Source organism: Pseudonaja textilis, chromosome 4 (genome assembly GCF_049901715.1).
Source record: "Pseudonaja textilis isolate UNSWEBS1 chromosome 4, rPseTex1.2, whole genome shotgun sequence".
Taxonomy (NCBI): domain Eukaryota; kingdom Metazoa; phylum Chordata; class Lepidosauria; order Squamata; family Elapidae; genus Pseudonaja; species Pseudonaja textilis.
In genome coordinates this window covers 66912978-66928400 of record NC_141993.1, presented here as the reverse complement: position 1 = coordinate 66928400, position 15423 = coordinate 66912978, and positions in this window count along the sequence as shown.

Here is a 15423-nt window from a genome sequence, read left to right as displayed (position 1 = left end):
AAAGAAAGGGGAAGGAAAGGAAAAGAAAAGAAAGGAAATTATTTCCACAAAAAAAAAATGTTAAAATGGTTTCCCTTAATTGAAACATGAGAAAGCAGAGAGGTTTCAGTCTGCTAGAGAAATGATAGTTGTATAAGGGAAGATGGATTTCTGACTGAAGACTCTGCCATCTTTAAATTAACAGAGTATGAAAACTGCTTATGAACACATTTTTTTTTTTCATCAGACTTGAATGAGAATGTAAAAAAAATACAAAAGATAAAGTCAGCACCAGGATCAGTTAGAAGGAAACTTTATGAAACATCAGAACATTCAGTAATGGATCTCTTGCAATCATTTGTTTGACCATCAGAGTATCATCTGATGTGTTTTTCAAACACAAACTTGTTTACATGTTTGGGGTTCCTATATGCCACCAAGATGGAAAAATTAAACATAATGTCACTCAGCTTCAAAGCAAAAATAATAATAGCAGATCTGTCCAAAAATGTATAGTTGAATCTGCACAAAATTATATTGAAAACATTAAAAACTTAATTTTATGAAAGCCTGATTGCTATTCTTACCAGGCTTTCTTAAAATTAATTTATAATCACTTAAAATTAAGTTTATAACCACTTTTTCATTATGACTGATCGTATTATTTTATGTTTTCAGGAAAACTATTATTTTCTATGGATATAGATTTGAATTTACTATTCTGTAGCTGTGAAAAGAGGTAGATTATTTTAGATGGCAAACACTAGACATTTCTTAAATTGGGAGGAAATAGGAATTTTACTGTTAGCCCATTAAGTTTATAACTTCTTTTTCCTGATTTGACACATGAAACCAAAATGAAATATCTTACTTAGTACCTGGATCATCTCATTTTACAATGCCTCTATGAAACCTTCTGTCATACAGTTAACCGGAAATCATTGTTGCCTCTGGCAATGTTGATGATAGGAAGATATAGGTTGCATTGGGCCTCATTATTTTGCATTTTTTAAACCTCATGATATTATTGTAATAGGTCATTACTGCACTTGTTATAGAGAAATGGATTTGAGTAAGTGATTCACAGCAACTTGTTTTCCAGAGGATTACTGTTTGTACCTAGAAGCTACAATGCCCTGTCACTTCATCAGAGTCTGATCCTGTGAAGGTGGAAAAAAAAAACCCTATTTACTGAAACAGCAGGAGTTGGATGACATATGCTGACAGGTCTGGTTTATACTGTAATATGTTAATGGGATATTAAATAATATCAGGATTACAAAGCAAATTGTCATGCATGCAAGAAATGAAAACTGAATTTGTCCAATGCTTTTTTTTTTTGACAGAGTTGAAAAAAGAACCGATAATTTCCTTGCCGCTCAAATACTTTTCCATCTCTTGTGTTTCTCAGAATCAACAAATGATAAAGAAAAGAAATGAATCACAAGTGTTTACTTGGATTATTATTTTGAATTTGCTTGCTTCTGAATCACTGAAGTGTACTTAAATGTCTCACTGCCTCCTTTTTTTTCAAAAGGTCCCTTTTGTTTTAAAGCTGCAATTTAGAAATCAAGCATAAAAAGTATCTCAGTGACTATAAAAATGCCTTATAAAAGTGGGATTTTTTAATGGAAAGATTGCTATAAGATTGATCTTTGCTGCTCAGAAATTGCACTGTTATAATAAGGGTTAAGGCTCAATTGTTCACTCTACAGAAGCAATAACTTTCTCTCATTGGAATGTGAAAATAAACCCCTGTGAATAATATGACACAGAAGACTTAAGTTGTTTCATTGAGACAGCTAGGCTCTCTCTCTCTCTCTCTCTCCCTCCCTCCCTCTCTCCCTCCCTCTCCCAGCCCTCTACCTTCAGCAAAAGCTATTCTGAGGTCTTATAGTGTAGCTCTCTTGAAAAATTACACGAGCTTGCCAAATATCTTAATGACTTTTCTCTCAGCAGTTGGTAATGGTGAAATGTTATTCTAGTAACCATAATGTTTCTCATAAAACAATTGCATACAAGATGTACTGTACTTCTATTTTAGTGAGATCTTCGATCAGCCGTGTCCTGCCAGTAGCCATTTACCATTTTACAGCAAACTGCTTACCAGTCCTTCAAGTGTAATATTGCAGGAACAGTGAAGAAATGTGTGATTAAGAACATTCACTAAGAGTGGACCATTTAGTATATACTTGGCTGCAAAACAAACCGGCCTGCACATATGTAGGCGCTCATCACCCAAATGACAGTTCTATGTGGTCATTTAATTTTATGATCTCAATTCTCGCATATATTGCTAACATAAATATAGTGTCCTCCTGCCGGGAGGTCTGCTGGGTGTGATAAAATCAGTGAGACCTCAATGGGTTCAAATGGACATCTTTTATAATTATTGCTATAAAATTTCTTGACAATGCATTCTTGTTGTCCAATGGGTAAAGAAAACGATTTTCCGAAAGAATGGGTTTCAACAAAGAGGCCAGCATTGCTTGGGCATGCATTCGTGTGATCAGAGCATATTTAAATTGCCTCAGTTACTTTTACCTATTGGACATAAAGATATGTGCCTGAAATAATGTACAAAAATCAGAAAGTTGATTTCTCCCAATCGTTGTATTTTAATTTGGCCTATAGCCTGGCAAAACAACTATATAGTTGAGTGGTTGATATTAATTTGTAGCTTAATTCAATTAAGCTCATTTTGCAGAATTTTCTGTCTCTTTCTCATCTGATACAAACCAGAAATACTAATGTGAAAGCAGACTCGGAGAAATTCAAAGCAAATATGCACATCATCAATAATTTTGACGTTTTCTTTTGGGACCCAGATCTCTTATTGATGTAACCAAAATAGAAAGAGAAAACGTTGTTATGCCTGCAAATTTCTAAAGTCCTATCATTCCATTTATTTGGCTACATTGAAGTCCCAGTTAAGATGGCAATGATTATCAGAGGTGGTATTCAGCAGGTTCTGACCAGTTCTAGAGAACCGGTAGTGGAAATTTTGAGTAGTTGAGAGAACTGGTAGCAGAAATTTTGAGTAGTTAGGAATATCACCTCTGACTGGCCTTGCCCCCATCTATTCTCTACCTCCCAAGTCCTAGCTGATCGGCTGGGTCTTCTTTTGTTGCCCTGCACAGGAAAATGGAACTGGAAAGCAGGTTAGTGGAGTGGAGAAGGAATGGGATTTTGCAATAACCTTCTCCCCCTGCCATGCACATCAAGCCATGCTCACAGAACCGGTAGTAAAAATTTTTGAATCCCACCACTGGATTACATGTACTGTAGTGAAAATAAAAATGCACAATCTTCACTTTTCAATGAACAGGATCAGAATGAAGAGGAAGAAGCAGGAGTGGCAGCTGTGCACTATGAGATAGAAAAATATTATTATTATTTTTAAATTAAAATATCCAACCTTTCAGAATCCTTCAGTGTAACATACAGCTATCAGTTTATAAATGGCTCAATAAACAAAATCTGAAACCTTAGCAGTCTTCCCAAACTGAGTGCCTAGAGGGATCTTGGAGTATAACTTCCTTCATTCTCAGCTACTTAGACAATCAGTGCTAAAAAAAAGAAATTTCCTAGTTTTAGACCTTGTGATAAAAGTAAACAATTGGGATGACACTCAATATGAGTGGTATATTTTCTCATTACTATACAAGCTGAGGTCATTGAATAAAATATGTCACAGAAGAATCTGGGAAATCTCCTTCATGTACAGTGTTTACTTGCATGAAATAATTTCTGGAGGCATGATAATCTTCTACATCAGTACCAACATCTTGAATTTATCTATCTTCATTGACAAGAGCCAAACAGAGTCATAAACAAGTTTGAATTTTAAACTTATAATTTCATACAAACAAGCAATCTCATAATAGTAGAAAAGACAGGTATCATTAAAAATGGAGGTGCAATGAAGCCATCTGCACACATAGAGTCATTCATACAATTAGTACAAAACATGATTAGGAAATAAATAAAACTACAGAGCAGATATAATGTATATCATATTAAAAATTTTATGTACAGCTTAGCTGTTTATCACACTTGCTGACATAGTAAGTTACTCATTTTTTTGCATGTATATGAGTCCCAGTTGAACAATCTCATCTTACATTAAAGAATGTTGTAAGTGGCCATCACTTTTCTAGGGAACACTTTACCTAATATCTATCCAAATTCTTAAGAGTGGGACATATAGGACTCTGATATTATGAATTGTTTTTCTGGTGATTAAAATTCAAATGCAAAATTTGAAATACTTTCAACAATGCCGACACCTTGCTCTATAGTGTTGAAAGTAGTAATTAGATGATTCAACTTTTCTTGACATCTCTAGAATACTATCCAATCTCACAGGAGATAAACAAAACTTTTTTTAAAAAAATGTTAAAAAACCAACTCTTTAAAAAATTTTATGTGAATAGATTCGTTATGGAACCAAATACATTACAGAACTTTCATCAAGAAGTTGGCAAATTAGTACAAAAAAAAAAAAAATCCAAAAGATTGTATATTAGGGTAGATAGATCATAAAGAAACACTTATATGATAAAAACAAAAGATTCTACTAGAACACCTGAAAATATTGTGATTTCAAATTATTACTACAAGTCAAAAATTTTGAAAGAGATCTTTAAACAGCACTTCATAAACAGCCTGAAGTATACTTGAAATCTGATATTAAATACACAATATATCAATGAGCCCAAAGAAATGAAAAAAGAAAACAAAAATCTAAAACCTAGGCAAATTTCTGGTTATTCAGTTCTACAGAAATACAAGAGCAAATGCTCTTTCACTTCAATTAAGTGGACTTTTCCATCTTCTTGAAGATTGCAATACCTTAATAAGAGATTGTTGGGATATCACTTTCCCTTGCGTTTGCTTTCTAGCAGCCTCTTTTCCTGAGCTTTTGAGAGTTGTTTTAAAAGAACTAAACCTTTTTTTTAATAAGTAGGAGGTGGGATTGGATATGTATGTGACAAAGAGATATGTATTGTGCATCTGAGCCTGCAGTCTACATTGGCATGCAGGCAACTTTCACAACAGTATTATACTGTGGGAATGTTAAAGAGAAAAATCTTCATGTAACTTGGAATACATTTAGATACGTTGTTAAATTGTCATCTTCAGAGACAAAATAGCAAATAAGAAGCAAACATATCATTCTTTTTAACCGCAGGCTATTCATGTTTGAAGATTATGTTATATCAAATAATGTTATAATTTTTCTTGCCTAAAATTGGAATCAAATACTTGCAAAATGCATTTGCTTTGAAATAATTAAAATGACGTATTCACTGACCATAATAAATAGGCATCTATGGACTGCATTATAATGAGGACTGATAAGGTAAAACATTAATCCCAGCAATTTTTTTCCCACAAAAAACTGCTATTTATTTTTCCTAAAATGTAAACTGCATCATATTTGATTTTTTTCTGCATCTAACAAGATTATGTTGATTCAGTTTTTCTGAATGTATCCCTAAAATATTGATTTATATTCTACCGTGTTTCTCATAAAATAAGGCTGAATCTTATATTTTTTTTGAGCCCCGAAAAAATGGATTTTGGGGGGTGACTTAATTCCCCCCCTTGCATCCTCATCTAGAGCGCCCCATGGGCAGCTTTGCCACCAGCCACTCCTAACGGGTGATCATGGCAAAGCGCAGAGAGCTCCCTACTCCCACCAAACACCTTTGCTGCAGACCCAAGACCTTTGGCACCCACTGCTGTTGCTTTCCCTTCTGCCCATTCCACCACCACATTTGGAGCTGCCGCTTCCGTGATTGGAGTGCTGCTGCCATTTGGAGTGCCACCACCATTTGGAGCACCACCATCATGTTTGGAGCTGCCACTTCCATGTTTGGAGCTTCTGCCGTGTTTGGAATGGTGGCGGCGCTCCAAATGGTGGTGGTGCTCCAAACATGGCGGTAGCTCCAAATGCGGACATGGCAACTCCAAACAGCAGCAGTGCTCCAAGCAGCAGTGGGGTTCCAAACACGGAAGTAGCAGCTCCAAGCGTGGCGGCAGGTCCAAATGTGGAAGTGGCAGCTCCAAATAGCAGCAGTGCTCCAAACAGCAGCAGCGCTCCAAACGTGGAAGTGGCAGCTCCAAACGCAGCAGCAGCTCCAAATGCAGAAGTGGCAGCTCCAAATGGCAGTGCTGCTCCAAACAGCAGTGCTGCTCCAAACATGGAAGTGGCAGCTCCAAACGCAACGGCAGCATGGGCAGAAGGGAAATCAACAACGGCGGGCGCTGAAGGTCTTGGGTCTGCTGCAAAGGTGCTTGGCAGGAGTAGGGAGCTCTCCGTGCTCTGCCATGATCGCCCATTAGGAGCAGCTGGTGGCGAGGAATTGCTGCCCGTGAGGCGCTCTTAATGGCAAGTCCCCCCACCCTTCCGCCCATTTGGCATGTTTTAAAATAGGCCTAAATTTGGGGGAAGGGGCTTAATTTCATTTTATGCCTAGAAAATATGCTGGGTCTTCCTATTGGGGGAGGTCGTATTGTTGGAGAAACACGCTAATAGTTCCTCATACTTGCAAATCATTTTTATCACATTTAAACATGGCTTTATCAAATGCTTGTAAGTAGCTTACAACCAAGGAAGTATTTAAAAAGAGAACGTTAATCCATTATAATATACTGTACATGTAGAACTTGCAGGAAAAAGTATCCCTGCTTTTTTATTTTAGTACTTTTATACATTACTTCACTCACTGGACTGGCTACTTTGCCTTGCAGTCAAATGAATGTCAATTGACCCATGTCAAACATTTTCATGTGCTCACTTGATGATTGCCCAGAGTCCTGAAAGCAGAGATGATCCACACTATCCATATTTTATTTTATTGTATTTATTGTATTTATTTTGATTTGTCAATCGCTTACAAGAGAATAGGTATAAGTATATACATAGTTATGAATACATGAAATGGGTACATATAAGAAAAATAAAAGAAACAATAGGACAGGGACGGTAGGCACATGGGTGCGCTTATGCACATCCCCTACAGACCTCTTAGGAAAGGGGTGAGGTCAATAGCAGACAGTCTAAGGTTAAAGTTTTTGGGGTTTGGGGAAGAAACCATAGAGTCAGGTACAGTATCTTAGATCTTTGTTCTTTTATCTGGTCTTTTAACTTGGAAACCCTGAAGACTCCACAGTCTCCTATCAATCCATCACGACCATCCCAAATCTGCAAAACCTTTTTGATATGCAATCTTTGACATGCAGGTACAATCCACAAAGGCTTATTTGTTTCAGTTCTCTTTAGTACTTCATAGATCTTCTATGAAAAGAGGGAGCAATAAGCAGAGATTGATGTATGGGTAGGTAGATAGACTGAAAGATAATATGGCTGGCAGTAACACAAGCAGTAGTATACTGTGGAAAGATTTTGGGTTATTTGCTTTCCTAAATGTGAAAATTCTGGGAGATTTTCTTGAGAAATGAAACTTAGGTAATAATTTTCTTCAACTGGGTGACTGAAGAGTTCCATAAATTTCTTTCCTTCCTCTTCCTTGGAGAACCCTGGTTTCAAATTTAGATAGGGCTGAAACCTGACAACCATCACAATAAAGTTTAGTAAATTTATTTATAGTTTTTGAATTGGAGAATAGAATCTTTAGAGTGGCAATCTAGAATTTCCATTTGCTTGTTTGTTTATCTTAGTTTAGACCAACCTGACTCCAACTGATTTGGGCATTTCACAAATAATAAAATTTAAAAAAAAAATACAAGCTAGAAAATGTCCAAAATTATCCTGGTTATTGAAGGGACTGTTGTATGTGTTAAGAAACTTTAGGGAGGTAATTTTATTTTAAAATATTTTCCAAGGTTAATATGGAAATTAGGACACACACATATATAAAATCTGTGGCCTTGGAAGCTGGAGAACTTTAAAAGGGTTTCTAGTGATGCCAATAATTTGCAAAGAGCTCATATGCCAGAAAAATAAGGTTTTTTTCTTCAGTACTAGATTTATATAAGTCAGAAAGTTGTACAATCATCCTACACTATCTCCCCTATTTGTACTCTATGTAATAAGCACAGTAGGTGGTAACTGGTTAGCAAAATGCTTGCCTTAATGCTGTTAGGTGCGCTTTCACTGACCATTTGGAGGCACTCAGGTTTTTCCAAAATGGGTAATTTTATCTTCCTTCCAGATTGGTTCTTATTTTTGTTAATCCAGAAAAAGGTTTAAATGGGAGGGGGAAAGTGTGGGGATGGGGAATAATGGGAATAAAAATGATATCTGAGTCGAGGGGGGAGAATGAAGCTCCCTATTGTTCATTTCACATGTTTAGATTTCAGCACGATAACATATTAAATAAAATAAATGCAGCAATCTTATTGGGATAATGTATTATCTCCTTTATGAGGTTTTCCTAATCCCTTTCTCTCTGTGTGTCATATTCCACATACAGGTTAAACTGTAGTGCAAAAATGCTTCTTTGGTATTTTCCTGGATCGCTCTTAGATATATGTGAAAAGAACATCACATGTCTATTGTTATCAAGGACTACCTCATCAGTCATTTCTTCTCTCTGTTCCATAGAGTGGTGTCACATGACTTGGACAGTGATATGCAGAAAAAAATTGCCTGAATTTTTGAAAAACTACCAGGTGTCATTCAAATTGATGAAAGAATTTTTTTACTTTAGAATGTTTTTTTTTTTTTTTTAGGAAAAGAGAATTTGATGGAGATTCTCAGAGAAGGAATAAGATGGTCTTACATGAACTTAATGATGAGATAGTAAAGGGCTAGGTAAAAATGTCTTGTCTTATGCAATCATCTCACCAGGAGTTCCACCTTTCCTTACTTTGCACGCTTCCATTAAGTCTGAAAGAAAGACATTCTGAAGGAGCTCCTTCCATGGGCCATTTCAAACCAGATAGTGTAGGCAACAAAGGAGAGATTTTGGAATGAGTGAAAGAAGCCTCATGGCAGAATATTTAAAATTAATTTATAAAAATTAATAGAACAGAATAATATGCTTGTGTTTAGTACATTAATATTGACTGTGTATTTAGGCTCACCTGTATGTCCCTAGTGCAAGCACTGATTGCATACTACTTCTTCCCTCTCCCCAGGTGATATTGGTACATAACAGTAGTGGGATTCAAATTGTTTTACTACTGGTTCTGTGCATGTGGCTTGGTGGACATGGCATGGCTTGGTGGGTGTGGCTTAGTGGGTGTGGCAGTGAAAAACACTATAAAATCCCCATTCTCTCCCCACTCCTGGGGGAAGGTTACTGCAAAATCCCATTCCCTCCCCATCTCACTAATCTGCTTTCCAGCTCCATTCTCCTGTGCAGAGCAAACAAAGAAGATCCTGCCATTTAGCGGGACTCGGAAGCCAGAGAATAGGTAGGGGCGGGGACAGTCAAAGGTGGTATTTGCCGGTTCTCTGAACTACTCAAAATTTCCGCTACCGGTTCTCCAGAACTGATCAGAACCTACTGAATACCACCTCTGGTACATAGAAAAGTTTGAAAATTACTCTAAATTTGTTGAATAGAGAAAATGAAATATTTTCATTCAAAGATTATTTTTTTCTACTTTTGCAAAGAAGTACAATACTATTTGCATTAGAAGATGCATTTTCCACTACACTGTAGCATAAGTGGCAACAATTAACTTGCAAGCAGCAGTCAATGCAGTTGTGTTCTAAAAGGTACCGAAGGTTTCTGTGAGACTGGGCCTTTTCAAATTAGAAGTAAAATCATGAATAATTATATTACAATTGATACTATCTCCCACAGTGTATAACATCTGATCATACCCAGGTTCTTATTTATGAAAATTGTCCCGGGTGCAAACCTGGGACAAACTTTTCATGTGGAAATTCAAATAAATCAAATCCTTTGAAAATGACAGGGGTTATCATCAAACTATATCTGTATCATAGTCCAACTCAATCACTTTTTAACTTTGTCTGGGTAGATAAGGAAAGCTATGATGCTAAGAGCCATTGTGACGGAGTGGTTACAATGCAGTATCGCAGGCTAATTCTACTGATCACCAGAAGTTTGATTCTCACTGACTCAAGGTTGACTCAGCCTTCCATCCTTCCAAGGTCAGTAAAATGAGGACCCAGACTGTTGGGGCCAATATGCTGACTCCTTAAACCACTTCACATGAGCTGTAAAGCACTATGAAACGATATATAAGTCTAGATACTATTGCTATTGTTATTTTAGGTTCTGCAAAGTCCAGCTGAAGTTCATATTACCTATGAAATTTCTCTGCAGTAATTCAAAGCCACTTGATTAGAGGTTTCAAAGTGATTGGAAGATTCAGTTCAAATATCCAGTTTCAAGTGAAGTAGCCACTGAATTTTCTTCAATTTGAAGTATCCCTTTCAAAACTTCACAGTGTTATATTAGTAACAGGCACAAAGTGAATGTGAACAGAGCAGTTGGAGCTAAGGTTCTCTGTGATGTGTAAACTAAGACAGAAAGTACTTTTAAAACATAGCATGCTCAAAACAAACTTTTCTATAAAATCTCTGCTTCTTCTAGAGGATTAAAACTATGTGATGAGCTAAATTTTTGTACACATCACTCTCCCAGTTGCATCAATCTATGTGAGGAAGGGTCTTTGGAAGAGGAAAGGGAAGGAGGGAGGGAGGAAGACTTCTGAAGCGTTTTGTAAATTTTAAACATGTGATGGTTGTCTGTATCCTTTCATCATGGCAATGAAATGTGCAAATTTATTATCAATAAAATCATGACAGATTTCTGTTTAACAACATTCAGGTAGCTAACCAGTTGCAGTATGGGATCAGTCACAACAAAACTTCATGGCTCTTGGTAAAACATCATTAGGAGACTGAAAGTGTTCTTTAGAAATGCAAACCATCCTTTGAGGAGGCTGGAAGGTGGTCTGACTCTTATATCTTTCACTGGTGAGAGATGAGCTATGTAGGAGGTTGAACATTGGTAGTGATTATAATTTAAAACGCTGAACTCTTATTAAAGTTTCTGATGTTCTGGTTATATTTATTGCCATCTAGTGGTTCATATCAAAATAGCTAAGCTTTGTTACAGAAAAATAATAAATCATAATAAACTTTAGTAAGAAATAGTATTATGCATAATTATTTAGCTTATAAAAATAAAAAAAAAATATTTATTGTGGCATAAGATAAACCACTCATCAAACATACATACTTTTTAAAGATAGATTCAGATTTCAATCACAGAAAAACTTAAGAAATGTATTTTGATCTTAGTACAGAGTGACAGTACATTTGACTTAGTACATTTGTAGATCTATTTATAATATATTTGAGTATTATTTCAGCTATAGTCTGGAATACTGGTGTTAATGGATGCTATCATTCATAATGAAACATGATCTTTAACCATTTCAGGCCAAGTATTTTTCCTTTATGATTAAAAGAAAGTATTATGAACAAAACCAATTAAATTTTCTTTCCAATTAAAGAAAGTTAACAAGAATGTGTTCTTCGTGAATTGTGGAATGTAAAATAATTGGAAATTGAAATAAACCAACTGAATAATTGTTCCATAAAGCTAACAAATCAGTAATGATGTGATAATGTTGATTTGAAAATGAAATCAGCCATATTATTGACAATATTGTTACTTTCCACTCTTTCTCTGACTTAAATTGTACCTTCAACTGGAATAAACCTTCTTAAATGCATAATTTTTTAAGCAAATTATATTAGAAGGAAAAAAGATAATTAAATGTGATGAAAAAAGAATGAGTGAGAATACCAGTTACAGGATTTCAATTTACCTTCCGCTTGCTGTTCAAATTCCTTTTCTTATTATTACCTATAAATCCATATTTCTTCCACAGAGTTTAGATATCTGTGTTGCATTCAATCTGTCAGGGAGACTAAACTGAAAGATAGTGACTGTTCCAAGAATGACCAATAGCCCTTGGATTAGGGAATCTTCTCCATGGTTCTAATTTGACCTGCCACTGCCAATGGTTCTCTAAGCCTAAAGTGTTGAATTCTATGGAAGATTACTTAGACTTGAAATATCTATCCCAAAGAGTTGCTGGAGCAACAATTCATTTATTACATATTTTCTACTCATTTTGAAGCCCTTAAATCTGCAGCTAAGGAATGTATCTATAAAGTATTCAGGAGCCCACTTGAAGAAGACTTCATTTACCTGAATTTCATTTTTGTTTCAAGTAACACATTTCAGGAAAAAAGTGTCTTTGTGAATTAGTTAATACTGGGCCTGTAAATTCTTCCTTAAACAAGGTCTAGGTGTGCCTTTCTCATTAAAACATATAAAAACTACAACTATTTCTCTAAGTAGATAATCAATCATATTTTTGATGTGACAGGACTTAACTCAAAATGTATTAATTAAATCTACCTCTTAATTTTAGTCTTTAATATGTTTATGCTTTTATTTTTTGCCTAAAAAACTGAGAAGTACATGTTTAAACCTAAATAATATAATTCTACACTTCTGCACTTCTTACATAATTATTTCATCTTATATTACAACTTTATTTAAATTTGTAGATAGCATCCAAATCAGCATGATCATTATTTTTTAACATCAACTATGCCAAATTCCCCAGGAACCTTCTTATGTCTGCTCTTTAATACAACTGCTATTTTTTTTAAAACTTATTTTCAAATAGTTAATTTACTTATTACTTTTTACTTTCCAAATTGTTCTTAAATTCTATTAGAATTTAATAGAATATTGATGCTGAATGAATAAGATTTAGTAAAAATGTGATTAATCAGTATGAAATAAGGATGGCTTAGTCATACAGAAAGAATGAATGAGGATCAAAATGCAAAAACATATAATGTTGACATATGATGGCAGAGTGAATCTGTTGAAAGGCAGTGCAAGGCTGGCACAAGTACAGTTGGATGGAGTTGGTGAGGTCTTCAGAAAAAAGGAGACGAGAAGCTCAAACTTCAAAAGGCAATACATGAAATAAGCATATGTATGTGATAAACAGAAATGTATGAAAATATATTGAGTAGTATTGGGATATGAATAAACTAGATTTAGCAACATTCATTTTAATTCTTTTGGCTTAATATTTTTTATTAGATTTTTACATTATTGCTTATTTTTAAAGGGAACAACACAGTGGTGGGATTCAAATTTTTTTACTACCAGTTCTGTGGGCGTGGCTTGGTGGGCGTGGCAGGGAATAATACTGTAAAATCTCCAGTCAGAGGTGGTATTTGCGGGTTCTCTGAATTTATGCTATCGGTTCTCCAGAACTGGTCAAAACCTGCTGAATACCACTTCTGGAACAGCATGATGGATATATATTTGTGGGCATTTTCAATAGTTCTTTGTTGAATATTTTATAACAAATGATGTTGTTTTGATAGGGAGATTTGCCTGTCCCATAGGCAATTTTAATAAAGCTAATTCAGGTTCTTAAGAGCTGTTAGTCTAGCAGCTCATTTCAGGACTTCCATATGTTTTTGATATGGTATACATAGAGAGAGGCAAATCTAAAAAAAAAAAAAAATCAGTGATCTATATTTTGTCACCTTCCTTTTCTGTCACATTGTACATTATAGTTCTCTAGCAAATTTTGAAAAGTTCCTGATAGCCACACAATTCATGGACTCTCCACTTTCATACTGTAAATAAAGAAGACTGCAGGAGAGAAGTAAGAATCACCTGCAACTCTCTTTATAACTATGGGAACATTAGCTACATAAATTATCCTAACAAATGCCAAATAATTACAAATTGCAATGTTTGTTACATGTTCTGCTAATGTTAGTAATTTAGTATGTGAATGTGATTTATAATTTGAAATATGTATTATGCATTTTAAAAAGCTTTTTTTTATTTTATCCATATATGAATATATGTGCATGCATACCATATACAGTACATGTTTGTGCATTTATGTGTGTGTGTGTGTGTGTGTGCATGTGCGTGCATAACATCATTAATGTAGATCCAAATTGCTAGCAAATTACAGTGACTTAAGGAATATGTTAATGATCCTACTCCAACAAATAATTATAAAGCAGGTGCACTTGAGATGTGTTCATTTAAATGACAGCCATCAGCTTCTAATCTCCTGAATATCCATGATAATGGTGATGTCATACCAGCTACTTAATATCATCGCTCACATTCTCCATTTAATACACCAGAGAACTCTAGATATAATCTCCATGTAGAGTCATTGCCCTGCCTATTTAAATAGCAGTTAATTTATATACAAATCAAGAAGACAGTATGTATTGTTCTTAGAGCAATATATTTCTAATGAAATACATTATTTGAGATGGGGAAATAAACACTGAGTATAAAAGGCTTTGATGCATTATTGTGACATTAATGATGGAACTAAACATGGAACATTTATACTGATGAGAACTTGTACAGCAAAAATAGGAATATTACTTAAATTGTGAACAGTGTATATAGTCTTTGTCTATACCGCAGGCTTCTGTTTTTCCAGATATGTTTGCTATTTTATTTTTCTCTATTCTTAATTCTATTTATGTTTCTGACATCCAATATAACAAATAGTAATAAATGTAGTTAGTAGTGATATAATATGATATTAACATCTCATGTTTAACCTAACCATGAATGAAATGTATAAAACTTTTAGGCCATTCCCTGTCTTCAACACAATGTTTTTGTCAATGAATTGGTTTTGTGCTTTGACATTAATATCCAAGACAAAGGGAAAGAGGTTATGATCTGCTATTCATTGGATGTATCCAAGCCAAGATAGAACAGCTGTCTGTTAAGGATGTTTTAATTGATTACTGGATAATTTAAAACTATATATTTTGGACAACTTAAAATTATGATCATACCATAAGCCAAACTGAGGAAGGGACAATGTATTTATCCTCCTTTTTAAAGAAAATGCCATATTTGTCATGATTTAGTTAATGTATTTGGCAGCAGTTTTTTCAAGTTTCAAATCTTAGTTTGTTGCAGTCTTCGTAAGAGATGTTGCAATCTTGGTAAGAGATGTTCATAATTAACATGTCAGGAGCAAAGTCTTTGTCATTAAAATATAATAATCTTGCCAGAAAAAGCAGTAATATACTTTTCAAATTAATTTCAAAATTCCACTCCACTCCAAAAATCACCTGTTATTTTGTCCTTTCAATTTTGTATTAGGTCATTAAATATACAGATTCAGACAATTCACTTTTCTTTGAGCTAGCCTGTGAGAGTTGTTGAAGATATCCCTTGATCTTGGAAAAATGATTTTGAAGGCACTATAAATAGATATGTAGCTGATTAAAAACTTCATCATTTTAATTAATAATTGCTACATTCATGACACAGAGATATTACATTTATAACTTGCAACAGAATCAGTTGCAGAAACTTCTGAAAGGACGTTTCTGCGTTCTTTTGAAGAAGGGGTTGTTTCTAGAACAATTCTTTTCACAGTATTATG